The sequence below is a fragment of the Canis aureus genome, chromosome 8 (genome assembly GCF_053574225.1).
Source record: "Canis aureus isolate CA01 chromosome 8, VMU_Caureus_v.1.0, whole genome shotgun sequence".
Classification (NCBI taxonomy): domain Eukaryota; kingdom Metazoa; phylum Chordata; class Mammalia; order Carnivora; family Canidae; genus Canis; species Canis aureus.
Window position 1 is genome coordinate 58,511,956 of NC_135618.1, and position 18,958 is coordinate 58,530,913.

At 47.6% G+C, this 18,958-nt stretch overlaps 1 protein-coding gene and 2 long non-coding RNA genes across 7 annotated transcripts in view; 2 read left to right on the forward strand and 1 right to left on the reverse strand.

Moving 5' to 3' along the window:
- Positions 1-4,215, reverse strand: part of LOC144319259 (uncharacterized) — a 20,293-nt gene extending 16,078 nt beyond the window's left edge. For 2 of the 3 annotated variants that reach the window (XR_013385145.1, XR_013385147.1), the window contains exon 1: positions 3,789-3,862. This is a non-coding gene — a long non-coding RNA (uncharacterized LOC144319259). Of the gene's footprint in view, positions 1-3,788; positions 3,863-3,892 lie in introns of those variants that run through there. The other variant, XR_013385146.1, reaches the window with a different exon arrangement.
- Positions 1-14,380, forward strand: part of LOC144319260 (uncharacterized) — a 23,171-nt gene extending 8,791 nt beyond the window's left edge. The window contains exons 4-6 of one of the 2 annotated variants that reach the window (XR_013385149.1): positions 83-155; positions 4,481-4,637; positions 5,936-6,051. This is a non-coding gene — a long non-coding RNA (uncharacterized LOC144319260). Of the gene's footprint in view, positions 1-82; positions 156-4,480; positions 4,638-5,935; positions 6,052-12,207 lie in introns of those variants that run through there. The other variant, XR_013385148.1, reaches the window with a different exon arrangement.
- A 2,163-nt stretch (positions 14,381-16,543) lies between these two features.
- The window catches only part of IL4R (interleukin 4 receptor), a 39,021-nt gene continuing 36,606 nt past the window's right edge, over positions 16,544-18,958 (forward strand). For both annotated transcript variants that reach the window (XM_077907105.1, XM_077907104.1), the window contains exon 1: positions 16,544-16,679. The gene's annotated coding sequence lies outside the window, so the exon portion shown is untranslated. The remainder of the gene's footprint in view (positions 16,680-18,958) is intronic.

Below are 18,958 nucleotides of genomic sequence, written 5' to 3' on the forward strand. Positions count from 1 at the left end.
GCAACTCCAATTCCAAATCACCATTGACTGAGACCTGCTCTGTGAGCTCTAACTCTGACACTTCTGCTTGTCCTCTGCACAGGCTAAGCTGTCTCCTGAGTCCAGAGAATGTCCTTGGGCAGAGTCGCTGGTGCCGGCAGCCAGAAGTTGGGCTGGTAAGTGCTAAGAGGGTATGGGTGAGCCATTGACAGCATCCACTGTGGTGGGAAAAAGAGGTCACAGGTTAGGACATTGACACATTTTGGTCTGGGTCCTGCCCTCGAGGCAAGAATCCCAGAGAGGAAATATGGCAGTGGTTAAAGGCACAGGCTGTGGAGTAGGGGAGATACAGGGTGTGATCTGCTTTCTTCACTTGCTAGCTGTGAGACCTTGGGCAAGTTACTTAACCTCTCCAGGCCTCAGTTTCCTCAACTATAGAATGGAATATACAGGGTTGTTCAAAGATTCATTGAGATAATTGATTACATGGCACTGGGCACATGGTAAATTTCCAAGAATTGAGAGCAACAAGGCTGAATTCAGTCTGAAGGAACGGCATTTCCAGAAGCATCTTCAAGTGTCCTGAGACAAGAAGGTAGAAGAACCAGCCAGGGGTAAGCTGAGTTAAAGACATGGGCAGTACTAAAGGACCTGTGGAGGATGTCACCTAGATGAAGAAGCACTGATTGTGCCAGAGTCTATGAGAAGACCCAAGAAGAAAGTCTGGACCCAGAAGGCCACTCCTTTTAAGAAATATACTCTAGGAATGCACACACATGGGCTTGTCTGCTGTTCAAAGGATCTGGTGCTCTACAGCCTTCTTTTTGCAAAACAGCCAGAGGGTAGGAGCAGGGTGCCACCTTGTTGACAGCCTTGCCATGGTGCCATGAAAGGTTTGCCATATGTCCTTCCACTGGAGTCTAACCAGTACCAAGATTTCTTCACCACAGGCTGAGCACCTAGCAGAGCACTATCAGAGTTAAGATTGAAAATCCAACAGACTGGCTTGAGAAAATAACCAAAACATAGATAGGGTACAAGATTTTGCTGGCTTCAGGCCTGGCTGGATCCAGAAGCTCAGACAGTAACATCAGGACCTAATTTCATCCTCTGTTTCTCCACCCCATGACTCCCTTCTGTGGGTTTCCATTTATAGAAAGGACCTCACCTAGTGGTTTTAAGATGGCATCCAACAGCAACGAAGTTAAAATCCACACTGTCTACACTCACATCCAGTGCAAAAGGGTATCCGTGTTCTTGTCCAAACAGCCCATCAAAACCTTGAAGTTCACCCTGATTGGACACTCGCTGAGGGCACTCAGGTCACATGCTTGCCCCTGACCAAGCTTTGTGGACTTGATGGTCAGTGGTACCACGAACACTGAATGACAGAGGCCTGGACCACATGGCCCCATCCTAGGCTGGAGTCCCTTGCATGTATGAGGATGGAAAGTTGAGGATGGGTAGATCCCCAGACACCAAGCACGCTATTGCCTTACAACAAGGCGACAAGTGTGTGTGGGAGAGGAGACAAGCCACTCACATCCACTACAAACATATCCATAGCTCCCACGCCTTTGGCCAAATAGCCGCAGAAGCAGAGCCAAGCCAGCTGATGGGTCTGGGAACACTGAAAACCTCACAGAAAAGCACCCAATGTAGAGCCACATTGTGCCAAGAACTTGTTTCCATGTTCTTTCAGTTTCGGGCTTCAGGCTCTCCCTGGCTACTTCCTGCCAGGAAGTCATGGTTAACTCCCTGAATCTCTCCAGGGCTCAGACCCCTCAACCACCTCACTGTTCATCCATTCATGCATTCATTCATTCAGCTGGCCCTCTGTGGGTGCTTGGAGTACAAGCACAGTGCCTGCCACATAATAGGTGCTCATTTAACATTGGTTCAAGGAATAAATGGACAAGACAAAGTCATAGCCTCCAAATGCTCATCGTCTAATAACAAACAAAAATTATAAACACATCCTCTGTCTGGGGCTCGAGAATTCTCCACTTGAAAAGACATGAGGCCTTTAAGGAAGAGGATGCTTTCCCAGCCTGAGGAAACAAGGAAGCCCACAGCTAGCCCAGGAATAGTGGTGCAAAGCTGGCAGGGAAGAAAGACACATTATTAATCACCTATTAGAGGCTGGATATTTTATATTTGCCTTTACACTCTTGGAAAGGATTAGAATTTACTCACAAGGAAATAGAAGGATGCTGCTACTTGCTCTCCCCTCCACTGGGCCCTAACTCTCACTTGAATTATTGTGACAGCCAGCTTCATCTCCCTCAGGTTCACCATCCACACAGCTCCCAGGGAGAGAGGTCATTCCAAAAGCCAACATTGGGCCTCTCATGCCTTGATTTGGAATTCACTGATGCTCCACTCACCCGAGGCTGGTGTTCAAGACCTTTTATAATATGGCCCAAGCTGCATTGCTTACCTCAGCCCAGCTTCCCAGGTTGTACCTGTAGGCCTCTAACCCTTGTTCACACTGCCCATTGTGACTCAGAAGCCATCTTCCCTTCCACCTCCATCAGAATGCTCTTCTGCATTCAACTGCAGTTGTCTCCTCTTCAAAGATGCCCTCAGGACCTCTTTCAGAGACCCCCTCCCCATACGCTGTACTCCCCATGCTTTCTGTTTGCATGGTTTTATCCCTGACCACAATCTAATTATGTCCAATTTGATCACTATTTCTTGAGCCATCATTGCTATGAGCTACAGATCCACCTCAGGGGAAGATAAACAGGTGTAAGGCTGGGACCCCACCCTACGGGGAGCCCACCATCTATCTGGTGGTAGGGTCTTCTGAGACCTGTGGTCAAGTCACTTTCTATAGGTCAGAAGCCTGTTTCCTTTAACTGAGTGGTTCTAAAGTGGGGGCCACTTTTACTCCCCCTACCCCAACAAGGGGGCATTTATTTGGCAACGTTTGGGGACATTATGATTGTCACAACTGGGAGAATGTTTCTGGAATCCAGTGAGTAGGGGCCAATGATGCTGCTAAACACCCTACAATGCACAGGGCAGACTCCCGTGGCAAGGGGTTATCCAACTCAAAAACGTCATTGGGCCGAGATTGAGAAACTCTGATTTAACCCTTAAGCAATGGGGAGCTATTAACTAAATTAATAGGGATTAATTTAGTTAAGGGATTCTTAACTAAGAGATTCAGAGAGAGAGAGAAAGAGAGATTCAACTTTGTGAACTTCGACAGATGAGTCAGCAGTGGCCTGGAAGAAGACATTCTGAGAACAGGGTAGTAATTCAAGACTTCTTCCCTTTCCCCCAGGAAATCGATGAGATAAGTAAGTAAGCAGGAGTCTATTGTTCTTTAACCAGAAACACTATACCTCATGTACATTCCTCCCAGACGGTAAATAATAACCATTCCAACAAGCGAAGTGAGTGTGTAGTATCTGTTATGTTCCTGGGAAAAGCCTCTCTCTTCTGAGAAAATGCATGCTGGCTCAGTACTCACAGCAGTGAGATCTTGAGCAAGTTATCCTTTCTGTGCCTATTTTCTGATCTGTAAAAAGGAGCTAATAATAGTACCCAACTCCTAGAGTTTTTGTAATTAGCATATTAGCCTAAAACAGGGTCTGGTACACAGTGCCACACTAGGATACAAGTATTAGCTCTTAGCTCCTTCCTGTCATTGGCACCAGCACCATTATCATCCCCACTGTCATGTCGACATCAGCATCTCCACCACCATGTCACAACATCCTCCACATACCCAACATCACCATCATCATCACCATCATCACCACCATCACCATCATCACCACCATCATCATTGTCATTACCGTCATTAACACCATCATCACCACCGCCATCATCACCACTGTCATCATCATCACCATCGTCGTTCTTTCTCTAAACAGTCTCATATTTATGGAGACTGCCTTACCTGTGATATGATTGGATATCATTCTGCCCCAAGGGGGATAGCGGAAAGGATCAACTCTCAGCTTCTTTGACACAGCGTGTTGGCTTTGTCCACAGAGCTTGGCTCAGGGTTGTTGGCTATCCCTCTGTCTTCACCTGCCAAAACTGAGGGAGCCACACTAGCACATAGGTTTCAGATGGCTCTAACTCTTGAAATAATCTCACTGGGTCTGTTCTGTTAAACTGCAACAAAACAAAACAACCCCCTCCCTCCAAATCCAAGCAACAGAAGCATAAACAGAGGCTCAAGTTTCTCCCATTAATCGGAGACTGGAGGTTGACCACAGCTGGTGTGATTCATGTGCTCAAAGATGTCAGGGAAATATTTCTTACCTTACAAGAATTCCAGATACTGGCTGTTGCTGGTGTCCAGTTGTTCATAGATGTCAGGGCTCGCACAATGCAGTTGTCTTGGCCTTTTGCCATGGTGACAGAGTTTCTGTGGTCACAGCAGGAAGACCACCTCTATTAGGAATATTAAAATTTTCCCAGAGGCATCCTCACCCCAATCCCTGACCCCCGTGGACTTACATTTGTATTTCATTGGCAGAACTGGATCATTCAGCTACTCCTAGAACAAAGGAGGGGGAATCTGGAATAGGATTGCCATGATTGGCCAAAACAAATCACCATCCATTGCCTCACTCAGTGTACTGCACTGCCCCCAGATAAGGTCTGGGTTCTGTTGGCAAGAAAGAATGTGGGAGGTGAGTATCATGGTTATACAGTAATTCAAGGTATACTATGACTGCATAACAAACTATCCCCAAACTTAGTGGCATTTTTTTTTTTTTTTTTTTTTTTTTTTGGCTCATGAATCTGTAATCTGGCAGGGTTCAGTGGGACAGCTTGTCTCTGCTACTTGGTGACAGGTTAAAACACTACCAATGTTTATTTTATGTATGATTTTGTGATTTTGTTGGAGTTCAGTGAGATTGATTCATCTCTGTTCCCTTTGGTGTCAGCTGGGATGACTCTGGAACTACAGGCTGGAGCTGACCATTTGATGGCTCACTCATCTCACATCTAGACCTGGGCTGGAAAGCTCCCAACAGCTGGGGCTTCTTGGGCTTCTCTCTCTGTCTCTACATGGACTGTCCATGTGCTCTCTCCAGTGTAGATGGACTTCCTGCATGTCAGCTCAGGGATCCCAAGGTGTGAGTTGAGAGAAAGAGAGGGAGGGAGAGAGGGAGGGATGGAGGGAAGTAGAGGAGAATGGAAGGAGAAAGAGAGAGAGAAAGAATTCCAAATGGATGCTGTTTCTCCTTTTTAAGCGTAATCTTAGAAGTCACTGCATCATTTCTACTAGATCTTATTCATTAGAAGAGACCTACTGAGGCCAGGTCATATGTAGGAGAGGGGAATTAGACCCCTTCTTTTTGTGAGAGGGTAAATAATTGGACATGTTTCAATGCCACATCTACCTACCAATGACAGAGAGCTAAAAACAGAAACAAAAACACAGCCCCCCCAAAAAAAAAATGAAAACAAAGAACAGACCGTAAAGCACTGGATGGAGAATTAAGAGGACAGCTGACAAATTCTTTGAAATGCTTTTTCTCTTCAGATCCTAAAACTTATACCATTTTGCTTTTAGGAGAATCAGAGTGGATTTTGCTCAGAAAAGGAAGTCACTCCTCATTTTAGAGGCAGGGCAACCCTGCTGCGTTTACTCTTTTCACGTAACTCATCAGCTTTGCCATCTCCTAGCTTCCAACCTCCACTGCAAGCAGCTCTTTGCTTGAGGGCTTGTCTCCAAGTGGTTGGAGCCTGGCTCTGCTCCCCTTCCCATCCTCCCTGTCCCACTTCCACCCCCACAGCTCTGAGCCAACCACTGAGAGGAGTAGGTGTATAAATACCCCAGATCTCTCCCCTTTAGTGAGATGACTTTCTGGGCCATGTTCTCCCCTTATCTCCCAGAGTTCTGCAGCAGAGCTGAGACTTAGTTGACCACAGAGATTACCTGCGCAGCGATGCAAACTCTGTTCCCTCTTTCCCTTCCCAGGTGTACTTTCCCATACCTCTTTTGGTTTTCCTGGGACCACTGACCAGGTAAGCTGCTTGCATTAGAATCCTAATCTCAGAGTCTGCTTCTGAGGAAAACAAACTAAGACAACTAGGTTTTGTGTGTGTGTGTGTGTGTGTTTTTTTTTTAATTTATGATAGTCACACACACAGAGAGAGAGAGAGAGAGAGAGAGAGGCAGAGACATAGGCAGAGGGAGAAGCAGGCTCCATGCACGGGGAGCCTGACGTGGGATTCAATCCCGGGTCTCCAGGATCGCGCCCTGGGCCAAAGGCAGGCGCTAAACCGCTGCACCACCCAGGGATCCTGACAATTAGGTTTAAAACATAGTTGTCTGTCCAAGTCCAAGACACCTGAAGCTCCAAGTCTAAGACAGGACTTGGAATTTCAGCTCCGGCATGGAAAGAGCTTGAAAGTCATCATTGCCATTCCCACAACAAGAGAAAGGCTAAACAAAGTGAAGATTGAGGACTTTTCTTAGACCTTTCAAGGAATGGAGGCCACAGGGCATGGTGCCATCCCAAAATCTGGAGAGACAAGGTGAACACAGAGATTCACAGCTAAGATCAGCTTACTGGATGCAGAAAGCACAAAAACTAATAACTGGTAGAAATAGTTAAGTGATAATTTGTGTTTTTTTTTTTAAGATTTTATTTATTTTTTCATGAGAGACACACAGAGAGAGAGAGAGAGGCAGAGACACAGGCAGAGGGAGAAGCAGGCTCCATGCAGGGAGCCCGATGTGGGATTCGATCCCAGGACTCCAGGATCACACCCCGGGCTGCTGGCGGTGCTAAACCGCTGCACCATCAGGGCTGCCCTTAAGTGATAATTTGATAAATTGCAGGAGGCTGAGAGTGAACCAGCTTAGGAGATGAAAACTGGGGCCCAGCCTTAAGAGGACCACATAAGTTTTTGTTTTGTTTTGTTTTGTTTTTTTTAAAGACTGTATTTATTTATTCATGAGAGACACAGAGAAAGGTAGAGACATAGGTAGAGGGGGAAACAGGCTCTCCGCAAGGAGCCTGATGCGGGACTCGATCCCAAGACCCCGTGATTATGACATGAGCCAGAGGCAGATGCTCAACGACTGAGCCACTTAGGGGTCCCAGGAGGATCCCATACTTTCATAAATTTTACCTCGAGGAGCCTACCACATTCTCACAGTTACTATTAGAGGGGGAAAAAAAATTCCCTCACACATTAGAGTGGGGGGTGGGGGCAAGTAACCATTCTGAAATACGAAGAAAGCATTCTCCATAACAAAGGACTGCCCTGTAAGGGAACTACTTTTCAGAGGCACATCTGAGTTGAGGGAAGGGAAATTAGGTCAATTCTAGACCCAGTTAGCCTTGCTGTGTCTAGTAAAGCAAGAAAAAAAGTCTAGGAAATGCTTCTGCAGGTCACAGACCAGGAACTCACACCCACTAGAAAACTGAGTTTTTTTTTGTTTTTTTTTGAGATTATGTATTTATTTATTCATGAGAGACACAGAGAGAGAGGCAGAGACACAGGCAGAGGGAGAAGCAGGCTCCATGCAGGGAGCCCGATGTGGGACTCGATCCCGGGTCTCCAGGATCATGCCCTGGGCCGAAGGCAGGCAATCAACCGCTGAGCCACCCAGGTGTACTGAAAATTGAGATTTAATTATGTTATTACAGATGGCTTCTCCTCTCCAACACCTCACTGCCACATCGACAGGGCTCCGGTATAACAGTGAAGCACGACTTTGAGAGAACTGAAAGACAGGCATTCTATTTAAGAAGGAATTCTTAGTAAAACCCCAAGACCACAGAGGGTTAAAAAAAAAGAAAAAAAAAGAGGAAACTAGAGAAAACTAAAGCCTCTGGCATCTATAGCTACCGCAAATATTAAACACAGCCCAGCTCCTAGACAGATTAACATGAAACCTCACATTGGCAGCCTAATTATCTCAGTTCATATTATGCAACATATCGTGCCTGGCTTTCAAGAAAAATTTACAAGATATGCTAAAAGGCAAGAAAAAACACAGTCTGAAAAGATAAAGCAACCATAGGAACCAAACTCAGTTATGGTTCAAAATTCAAGACTTATCAAACAGGAAGAAATTAAAAGTAACTACCAATTAACATGTTAAAGGACCTCACAGAAAAAGTAGACAACATGCAAGCAGAGAAATTGACACTGTAAGAAAGAATCAGAAAGGAATGTTAGGAAAAAACACATGCTATACTGGATATGAATACTAGCCTTGGTGGACACATAAGTTGACTGGACACAGCCCAGTGAGCCTGAGGGTGTTTCAACAGAAATTTTCCAAACTGATATCTAGAGAGAGAAAAGAATAGAAAAAAAGAAAGAGGAACAAAATATTCAAGAACTGTGGGACAATCACAAAAGGTACAGCATATGCATAATGGAAAAACCAGAAGGAGGAGAAAATGAGAAAGGAACAGAAGAAATATTTGAAGTGATAATGGCTGAAAAATTTCCAAATTAATGACAAATACTAAATAACAGATCCAGGAAGCTTAAAGAACACCAAGCAAGATAAATATCAAAGGATCTGTATTTAGGCATATCATATTCAAACTACAGAAAACCAAAGGCAAAGAAAATATCTTGAAAGGAGGAAATGAGGAAGAAAAAAATTCTTATCAATAAAGAAATAGACTTCTTGTCAAAACCAGTCAAGCAAAAGGAGAATGGAGTGAAAAATTTAAGTATTGAAGGAAAAAACCACCAACCTGGAATTCAGCATCTAGTAAAATTATCTCTCAAAAGTGAAGAAGAGGTAAAGACTTTCTCAAACAAACAAAAACCAAGGAAATCTGTTGCCAATAGATGTACCTTCCAAGAAATGTTAAAAGAAGTTCTTTGGAGAGAAATAAAATAATGCCAGAAACTCAGATCTACATAAAGAAGAGTGTCAGAGAAGAAATAAATTAAGGAAAATTAAAAATTAAATCGTAAAAAAATCTTAATCGACCTAATAGATAACTATTCAAAGTAATAATAGTATCAGGTGACTATAACATATGGATAAGTGAAATAATTGGCAACAATGTTACAGGGGATTGGAGGAAGGTATTGGGAACACTTTGTTAGAAGGTACCTGTACTACTTGTAACACAATATAGCCTTGTTTGAAAGTGAATTTAGATAAAGTTGTAAATATATATTGCAAATTCTATGACAACCATTAAAGTTTGTAAAAAATAAGTATAATTGATATGATTAAGGGAGGAGAGAAAATGTAATCATATAAAATGTTCAGTGAAGACCAGAGAAAGCAGAAAAGCACTATTTTTTAAGAAACAAGATATAAGTGCAATGAATATGAAACTTATGAAATAAGTTTTCAATATGGTAGATATTAGCCCAGTTATATAGATAAGCACTGTAAATGTGAATGGACTAAATACATCAACTAAAATACAGAGACTGTCAGAGTAGATTAAAAAACAAGATCCAACTGCACTTTGTCCATAAGAAACCAATTTCAAATGGATACATTCACTGAGATGAAAACTAATGGAATAAAGAAAGCTATATCCATGCTAACATTAATCAAAAGAAAGCTGTAGCAATATTAACTTCAGATAAAGCAGACTTCAAAACAAAGAATATCGGCAGGGATAAAATGGGATATTAATAAAAGGGTCCATTCTCCAAAAACACATAACAATCCTTAATGCGAATGCATCTAACAACTGAGTGACAAAATACATAAGGCAAAAACTGATAGATCTGTAAGGAGAAATAGACAAATCCACTATTACTTGGGTAATACTAATACCCATTGGATACTAATAATATTGGAGGTTGGAGACTTCAACCCCTCTTTCAGTAACTGACAGATCCATTAAGCAAAAATCAGTAAGTATTATGGCCAAATCAAACAGCACTATCATCAATTGGATCTAACTGCATTCACAGAATACTTCATTTAACCACAGAAGATTATACTTTCATCTCAAGCTCACATGGAACATTCACCAAGGCAGGCCACATTCTGGACCATAAAACAAACTTCAACAAATTTAAAAGATTAGAAATCATATAAAGTATATACTTAGTCTACAACAGAAGTAACCAGAAATGAGAAACAGAAAGAGAGCATGGCACTGGGTAGCTCTGTTGGTTAGTTGTTCAACTCTTGATTTTGCCTCAGGTCATGATCTCAGCATCCTGAGCTTGAGCCCCACATCAGGCTCCATGCTGGGTGTGGAGCCTGCTCAGGATTCTCTCTCTCCCTCTCCCTTTGCTCCCACCCCCCTTAAAACAAGTAGAAAGAGAGCTGGAAAATCCCAAAATATTTGGAGAATACAAGCACATTTCTAAATAACACATAGATCAAAGAAGAAATCACAGGGGAAATTTAAAAAGTATTTTTAAATAAACAAAATAAAAACATAACTTCTCGGGATCCCTGGGTGGCGTAGCGGTTTGGCGCCTGCCTTTGGCCCAGGGCGCGATCCTGGAGACCCGGGATCAAATCCCACATCAGGCTCCTGGTGCATGGAGCCTGCTTCTCCCTCTGCCTGTGTCTCTGCCTCTCTCTCTCTCTCTCTCTCTCTGTGACTATCATTAAAAAAAAAAAAAAAAAAAAAAACATAACTTCTCAAAATTTGTGAGGTGTGATAAAAGAAGTGCTTCAAGGGAAATCTATAGCATTGAACATAGATATTAGGGCAGCCTGGGTGGCTCAGCGGTTTAGTGCTGCCTGCAGCCCAGGGTGTGATCCTGGAGACCTGGGATCGAGTCTCGTATCAGGCTCCCTGCATGGAGCATGGAGCCTGCTTCTCCCTCTGCCTCTCTCTCTGTCTGTGTCTCTCATGAATAAGTAAATAAAATCTTAAAAAAAAAAAAAAAGAACGTAGATATTAGAAATCATGAAAACTCTAAAATCAGTGCCCTAAGAGATGGCAAATAAACATATAACAAGATGCTCAACATAATATGTCCTTTAGGGAATTGTAAATTAAAATAACAATGATATATACCATTACACATCTACCAGACTGGCTAAGATCCAAGAATGCTGATGATACCAAGTGCTGGCAAGAATGCAAACATGCAGGAACTCTCACTGATTGCTGGTGAGAATGTGAAAGGCTACAGACACTTTGGAAGAGTGTTTGAAAGTTTCTTATAAAACGGAATGTTCTCTGACCATATGATCCAGCAATGGGACTCCATCAGTATTTACCCAAAGGAGTTGAAAACATGCCCATGCAAAACTTGCACACAAGTGCTTATGGCAGCTTTATTCCTTTTTAAAAAAATTTTTTTTAAAGATTTTATTTATTTATTCATGAGGGACACACACACACACACACACACACACACACACACACACACAGAGACAGGCAGAGACACAGGCAGAGGGAGAAGTAGGTTCCATGTAAGGAGCCTGATGCCTGATTCGGATCCCTAACGGTTTTATTTCTAATTGCCCCAAACTGAAAGCAATTGAGGAGCCCTGTAATAAGTGAATCAATAAACTGTGGTATAGGGATCCCTGGGTGGCGCAGCGGTTTGGCGCCTGCCTTTGGCCCAGGGCGTGATCCTGGAGTCCCGGGATCGAGTCCCACATCGGGCTCCCGGTGCATGGAGCCTGCTTCTCCCTGTGCCTGTGTCTCTGCCTCTCTCTCTCTCTCTCTCTGTGTGTGTGTGTGCTATCATAAATAAATAAATTAAAAAAAAAAACCTGTGGTATATCCAGATGATGGAATTCACTAAAAAAAAAAAAAAAGAAAGAAAAAAAAAGAAAGCGCTACGAGCCATAAAAGGACACAGGAATCCTAAAATAATATGGCTAAGTGACAGAAACCAGTCTTAAGAGACTGTCTGCAGCCTGCAAACACCTATATAACATTCTGAAAAAGGGTAAACTATAGGGACAGTAAAATAGATCAGTGGCTTCCAGGGTTCACTGTTGCTGCGTTGGTGGATACAAATCATTGTGCATTTGTCAAAATGTAATTTTGTCCAAACTATCTCCGAATGAACCATAATGTAAGCAAACTGCAGACTTGAGTTAATCATAATGTATAAATGTGGGTCACTGACTTTAACAAATATACCACATTAAGGCAAGACGTGCCTAATGGGGGAAATCATGCTCAGGGGAGGGGGTGTACGGGAGCTCTCTGTACTACCCATTTTTCTGTAAATCGACACCTGTTGTCAAGCGATTTTATTTTCATTACTTTTTTTTTTTTTTAAGTTTGGTTTTTTGTTTTTTGTTTTTTTTCTTAATGATAGGCACACAGTGAGAGAGAGAGAGGCAGAGACATAGGCAGAGGGAGAAGCAGGCTCCATGCACCGGGAGCCCGACGCGGAATTCGATCCCGGGTCTCCAGGATCGCGCCCTGGGCCAAAGGCAGGCGCTAAACCGCTGCGCCACCCAGGGATCCCCTCATTACTTTTTTAAAGGCTTAAAACAAATCTGTTATGATGTCATGTGAGCTGAACTTATATGGAAGCACCCTGGGAACCCCCTGGGTTAAGGGGACTGAATTTTTATTATTTGGGGGCCTCCGGGCTCCCTTCCCATGCCTGACACAGAGCAGCCACTGATCAGTTCTGGACAGCATGGGCAGGTAAATTTGAATACTGAAACTGTATTCGAGATGACAGAGTTCACATTTACTGCCTATGGGGCCTCAGGACAATGCCCCGTTCTCCTTAACTTCTATTTTGACATCATTTTGGATTTATAGAAAGATAGCAAGAAGAGCACAGAGAATTCCTGTGTTCCCTTCCCCTGGCTTCTCCAAAGTCTTCTCATTGGACCACATGGCTCTGCCGTTCCCCGTCTCTCTAGTAACTGTCCTCACCCTCAATTTACAACCAAGCAAACAGCCCGAGGGAAAGGTCTCTTTCTGATCTTTTTTTTTTTTTTTTTAAGATTTTATTTATTCATGAGAGACACAGAAAGAGAGAGAGGCAGAGACCCAGGCAGAGGGAGAAGCAGGCTCCATGCAGGGAGCCCAACGTGGGACTCGATCCTGGGTCTCTGGGATCATGCTCTGGGCCAAAGGCAGACACTCAACCGCTGAGCCACCGAGGCATCCCTCTGATCTTTGTTCTGATAAGAACAATGATTACCATTCGCTGTGCACCTACTATGTGCTGGGCACCAGGCACTGTTGCAAGCCCTGTGCCTGGCATTCCACCCTCCATGATCCCACTTTGTGCATGTGAAAGCCAAGGCACAGCGACAGTGACCCCCCAGCCCTTACCCAAAGTCCCAAAGTCCCACAGTCGGTTAAGTAGTGGACTTGGTGTGTGGACGCAGGTGGTCTGGTGGCAGAGTGAGGGTGGGGGCCGGTTTAGGAGTCAGGGAGGGCAGACAGTGCAGGCTCCCCATTCCCAAAGGGAGACCCATGTCTCCGTGTGAGACACCAACATGGGGCAAAAGAAATTTCATCTGTACAAGGGGAAGCTTGGTGGTGTCAGCGCTCTACTGCCCGGGTTCAAACACCAACTGTGTGGGAGCAGGAGTGTGAGTGTGTAAAGGGAGTGGGCACATACAAGTAGAGCTGACCCTTGACTAACACAGTCGGAACTGTGTGCGTCCACCTACATGCGGATTTTTTTCAATAACTATAGTCCAGTACTGTAAATGTATTTTCTCTCCTTTGTGACTTTCTAACATTTTCTATCCTCTAGCTTACTTTATTCCTTCTTTAAAGATTGCATTTATTGGGGTGCCTGATGGTGTAGTTGGTTGAGCATCAGAATCTTGGTTTTGACTCAGGTCATGAACTCAAGGGCAAGAGATTGAGCCCTGAGTAGGGCTCCATGCTGAGCACTGAGGGTAGGGATAGTAAACAGATCAGTGGCTTCCAGGGTTCATGTTGCTATATTGGTGGAGAGAAGTTATTATGCATTTGTGTGCTCACTCTCTCTTATTATTTTTAAAAATACTTTATTTATTTGAGACAAAGAGGAAGAGCATGCACACGACTAACGAGTGGGGGCAGAGGGAGAGGGAGAAGTAGACTCCCCATGGAGCAGGAAGCCCAACTCGGGGCTCTATCCAAGGACCTTGAGATCATGACCTTAGCCAAAGGCAGTGGTTTAACTAACTGAGCCACCGAGGCACCCCCTCTCTCATTTATTTTGAGAAAGAGAGAGTGTGCACACCCAAGTGAGGAGAAGGAGGAAGAGGCAGAGGGAGAGAGAAAGAACCTCAAGCAGACTCCATGCCAAGTGGGGAAGCCCAAGTTGGGGATCCATCTCATGACTTTGAGATCATGACCTGAGCTGAAATCAAGAATCAGATGCTGGGATCCCTGGGTGGCGCAGCGGTTTGGTGTCTGCTTTTGGCCCAGGGCGCGATCCTGGAGACCCTGGATCGAATCCCACGTCGGGCTCCCGGTGCATGGAGCCTGCTTCTCCCTCTGCCTGTGTCTCTGCCTCTCTCTCTCTCTGTGTGACTATCATAAAAAAAACTTAATCAACTGAGCCACCCATGCGCCTCTAGCTTACTTTCTTGTAAAAATACAGTATATGATACATAGGACATGCAAAATATGGGCAATCAACTGTTTACGTTGTCAGTAAGGCATCTCATCAACAGTAGGCTATTACTAGTTACATTTTCGGGCAAAGGTTATACATGGATTTTCCACTGTCAAGGGGTCAGCACCCCAACCCCCACGCATGTCGTTCAAGGGTCAGTCATACACAAGTTGAAGTCCCCATGTGTGGGTGTGAATGCGGGTGGCAGTGTGAGTGTGCATCAGTGTGAACACGTGGAGCATGTGGATGAGTGTAAGTCTGAGAACATATGGCTGGACGAATGTGCATGGATAAGTATGAACGTGTGCAGGTGCGTGTGCGTGGATGGGTGAGTACGTGAGTGGGAATGTGAGTGAGTGGGTGTAAGGACGGGTGTGAATGTGTATGCAAGCTTTTCTAGGCAGGAATAAACCTTCGTCAGTGAAGCAATGACTGTAGCCGCCCCGTGGCTCTTTGCGGAATTCGCGGAATTCGTGTGAAATGCGGAATTCCCATCTGACCTGTTGGAATTGGCTGCCTGTCTGGTCAGGCTCCCTCTCCTTGCGGAGCCTGCTCTGCCTGCTGCCTGGGGAGGCCCGCCCAAGTGTTCATTACACCCAACTTCTCGAGTTTCTCGATTGTCAGGGCCCCAGCCAGACCCCCCCCCCCCCCCCCCCCGCCTAGGGAAGTGGGCGATGGGTCTCTCTCCAGTCCCCAGCTCAGGGCCTGGCACACAGAGGCACCAACACGTAGATGCTGAATAATTACAGGCTTTCTCACCCCCAGGTGTTTCCTCAACCCCGATCTCTCTGCCTGAATGCCTTTCCTTTTTCCCTCACTCTCCTGCACTGACCTTTGCGGGGGGCCATCAGAGGCCACCTCCTCCGGGAAGCCATCCCTGACTCCCAGAGACTGTCTACTGTCTACTCTCACATACTTGAGTTATCTGGTCTCAGAGAGCAGGGCCCATGTTTATTTCATATCTTCATATCTGTGTCCTCAGCACTTGTCACAGGGTTAGGCCCGCAGCAGGGCCGAGAAAGAGTGAGTGCATGAAGAATAATGGAAGAGGATGCAGGTACTGTGTCCCCTCCCCCAGGAAGCCAATCCTAACTCACCAGAAGCTTCCCTGCTTCCCTGGCTCACGCCTCCACCACAGCAACTCCACTGGGCTGTCCTTAGCTCTGAGGACTTTGTCTCTACTCTAAGACCAGGCTAAGATGGGGTCAAATCACTCTCTGGGTCTCCAGCGCTACCTGGCCTGAGTGTGCACATCTCTTACCTCACCTCTTTCCATTCTCCCCTCAAGGCTCTCCAGCCAGCTATCAGATAATTCCTCACACATGCCACCCCAGGGCCTTTGCACATGCTGTCCCCTCTCTGTTGTCTTCCCCCATACTCTCTTAGGGTTCAGCTCAAATATCCTTGCATCAGGGACACCATTCAACCACTGTCTGCCCCCCCCCTCCGGTCCCACCCCCACTGGCCTTAAAGGCCTCTCTCTGTTTTACTTTCTTCTTGGGACCTCTTGGGACCTGAGATACTTGATTCACTTAGTGTTCTTCCCCACCGTCTGGTTCCCTTGGGGGCTTTTACGGTGTCCAGCGGTGAGTGCTCAACGGCGCCTGGGCTCAAATCCCACACCTGCTGGGTGATTCTCAGCACGTTTGCCCTCCGTGCCTCAGTTTCCCCACCTGTAAAATGAGTGCTAGTGATCTAGCTCCCTCGCAGGGTGGCTGTGCGGATCAAAGGGATGAGTAGGTGCGGAGCCCAAGCGGGGCCTGCGGGACTGCACGAGCCCGACAGGAGGGTTGTCTGCCTGCATTCTTGCGGCGCCCGGCATAGGGGAGGCGCTCGGCAAACACTCGGCGGCGGCGGGCACCCCGGGGCACTTAGCAGGAGCGGGGGGCGGGGGGGGTGGAGGAGAGCCGCCAGCCGCCAGCCCCGCTGCACCTGCCCCTCCGCTGGGCGCGGCGAGGGGTCCCGGGGCGCGGCCGGGGCGCGGGGCGGGCGGCAGAGGGCGCGCGCGGGGCAGGGGCGGGGCGGGGCGGGGCGGGGGCAGGGGCAGGGGCGGGGGCAGAGGCAGAGGCGGGGGCGGGGCGCAGGAAGCCGGGGCGGGCCGGCGGGCGCTCAGGAAAACCCCGCGCGGCGCGGGCAGGACGGGCCACCCGGGGGTCCCCCACTTCCCGCTCGGGCGCCGGCGCGGCGAATGGACCCGGGGCGCGCAGGTAGGTCGCGGAGCCCGCGCGCGCGGGGACCCCCGGGGGCGCCCCGACCCCATCATCGGGGGCTGCTCCGAGCCCGCCCCTCCCCGCGCCTCGAGCGGCCTCCGGGTCACCCCGTGGGCGTGGGCGTGGGCGTGGGGGTGGGGTGGGGTGGGGGTAGCGGGCGCGCCCCCGGGGACCCCCGGCGCGCGCCCCCAGACTCGCGCTGGCCGGGAGGCACCAGCGGGGCCGGCCCCTCGGGGACCTGGGGTGAGGCGAGGCGAGGCTCGTGGTCTCCGCGATCACCCCCTGCCCTGCGCGCAGGAAGCGGGTGAGGACCGGGCCTGGGGCGGGGGCGGGGGCGGGGGCGGGGAGTTCCGAAAACTGACCTTGGTGACCAGCTCGAGGCGGCGTCTGGGAAGCCGGACCCTGCGGTCCCTTTCTGTCCTTATTTCAATGCCGGATGGTCCCAGTAACAGTAGCGATCAAATACCCCTGGACTCAGGTGGTCCAGGTTACGTCCGGAACTCTGAAACTGCTCTGAGTTAAATCGCGAGACCCCCGTTTCGGTGGGTGCGACGGCGTGTGGATCGTTCCATTTTTCAGATGAGGACGCTGAGGCCCCCGTCCCCCCCTCCCCCCCTCCCCGGCGCTTTAAACCGTTTGCCCGAGGTGACTCCCGCCTGCAGATGTGCAGCAGGTTTCAGACCCGGGCGGTCTGTCGCCAGAGCCTGTCGTCTTCCACCTGTCCCTAGTATTTGTCAAACTACCTCATCCCATCAACGAATTATCCGGGGGGTTTTATTAAAAGGCAGCTTCCCAGGCTGCCTTCAGTGAGATTCAGATTCAGTAAAAACAGGAATCTAGATCTTAACACACTCGTGCGCACGCAATCAGGATTTCTTAGACTGGGGGCCAGGCAAACACGGTGTCCCTGCTGCTGTTGCAGGTGGCTCCCCGGCCACCCTCTCCGCTGTTCTTCCTTAGCTCTCTGTGAGGTTCCACCCCTGCAGCTCCTCAGGTGAGGGTGGCCTTTTAGAAGCCTGGGCGTTTGCTGGGACATTGGTGCCTTTATTAAAATCCTAAAGTCTGATGGGGGAGACTGAGGGTGAGGTATACATTTGTCTAGGGTGCCCCTGGTGTACCCCCCCGCCACACACAGGGCATTCCAGAGTCCTGCAAAGGCCCTTTGAGCGCAGCTCACTTGCCCCATGGCTGCAGGTGAGGATGCTGAGGTGTGGAATGGGAGGCAACCAGCCCTAGTCATCCGTTCATTCCTTGGCACCCACGGGGCTCCTACTGGGCACTGCTCCAGCGTGCTGGGGAAGGGGGGGCAAAGCCAGACACGGATGGGAAGGCGGGTCTGGCCACATTGTGGAAGCCCTCGAATGTCATGCTGAGGAGTGTGGCCCAGTGCACCTCACCTTTGCCTGAGCCCCTGAAAACACAACGCAGATTCCTGGGCCTCACCCAGGACTTCTGGAGCCAAATCTGGAGGGAGGCCATGGGAAAGCAGCAAGGAGGAAAAACCGCTAGTGTGTCAGTCACCCTGGTTACCACACACCCAGTTACCAGCAGGTCTGGGATGACCTGAAGATTTCCAAATTCTGGGCAGTGATTCAGTAACTGATGTGTTTTATATGTACAATTTTAGGGTTGCAGAAAGCCCAGACAGGGGCAGGGAGGTGGTGCCCTAAGACAGCTGGTTTCCTGCTGCTCTGATTTGGAAATGGAGCTGAAAGGCACTGTCAGAGAAGTGGGGCGAGAGCCTGTCCCGGATCCCTCTCTCCCTATGTCCCTGTCTCTCTGCCCCCAGGACAGAGGAGGGAGGTTGGGGTCAAGTGGCCCCACTGCCCTCAGCTGCCTTTGGGGGTACCTGGGAGTGAGGTAGGGACAGAAGCTCCCGTGCCAGTGCTTCACGTTTGTCAAGTTGGACTTTTCATGAGGGTTGAGGACATGATGTTTTATTAGATACTTAACACAATTTCCAACATGCAGTCCAGCGCAATGAACGTGATTGTTTTTACCCATTAAGAAGTACAGCTTGGAGGTTAAGAGCATGGACTCTGGAGCCAGATTGCCCAGGTTCACACGCTGGATTTACAGTTTTCTAATTTCTCAGGACCTCAGTCTCCCTGTTTATGAAGTTACAGTGACTACTTTATACCACTGGAATGGTGATTAAATGAATGAATAAATGTCAAGCATCAGACAGTGCCTGGCGATGCATGACCACTATGTGTTTGTTAAATAAATAAATGAACCACGTTGGACGGGCTTTAATCAACCCATTTTGCCAGGCA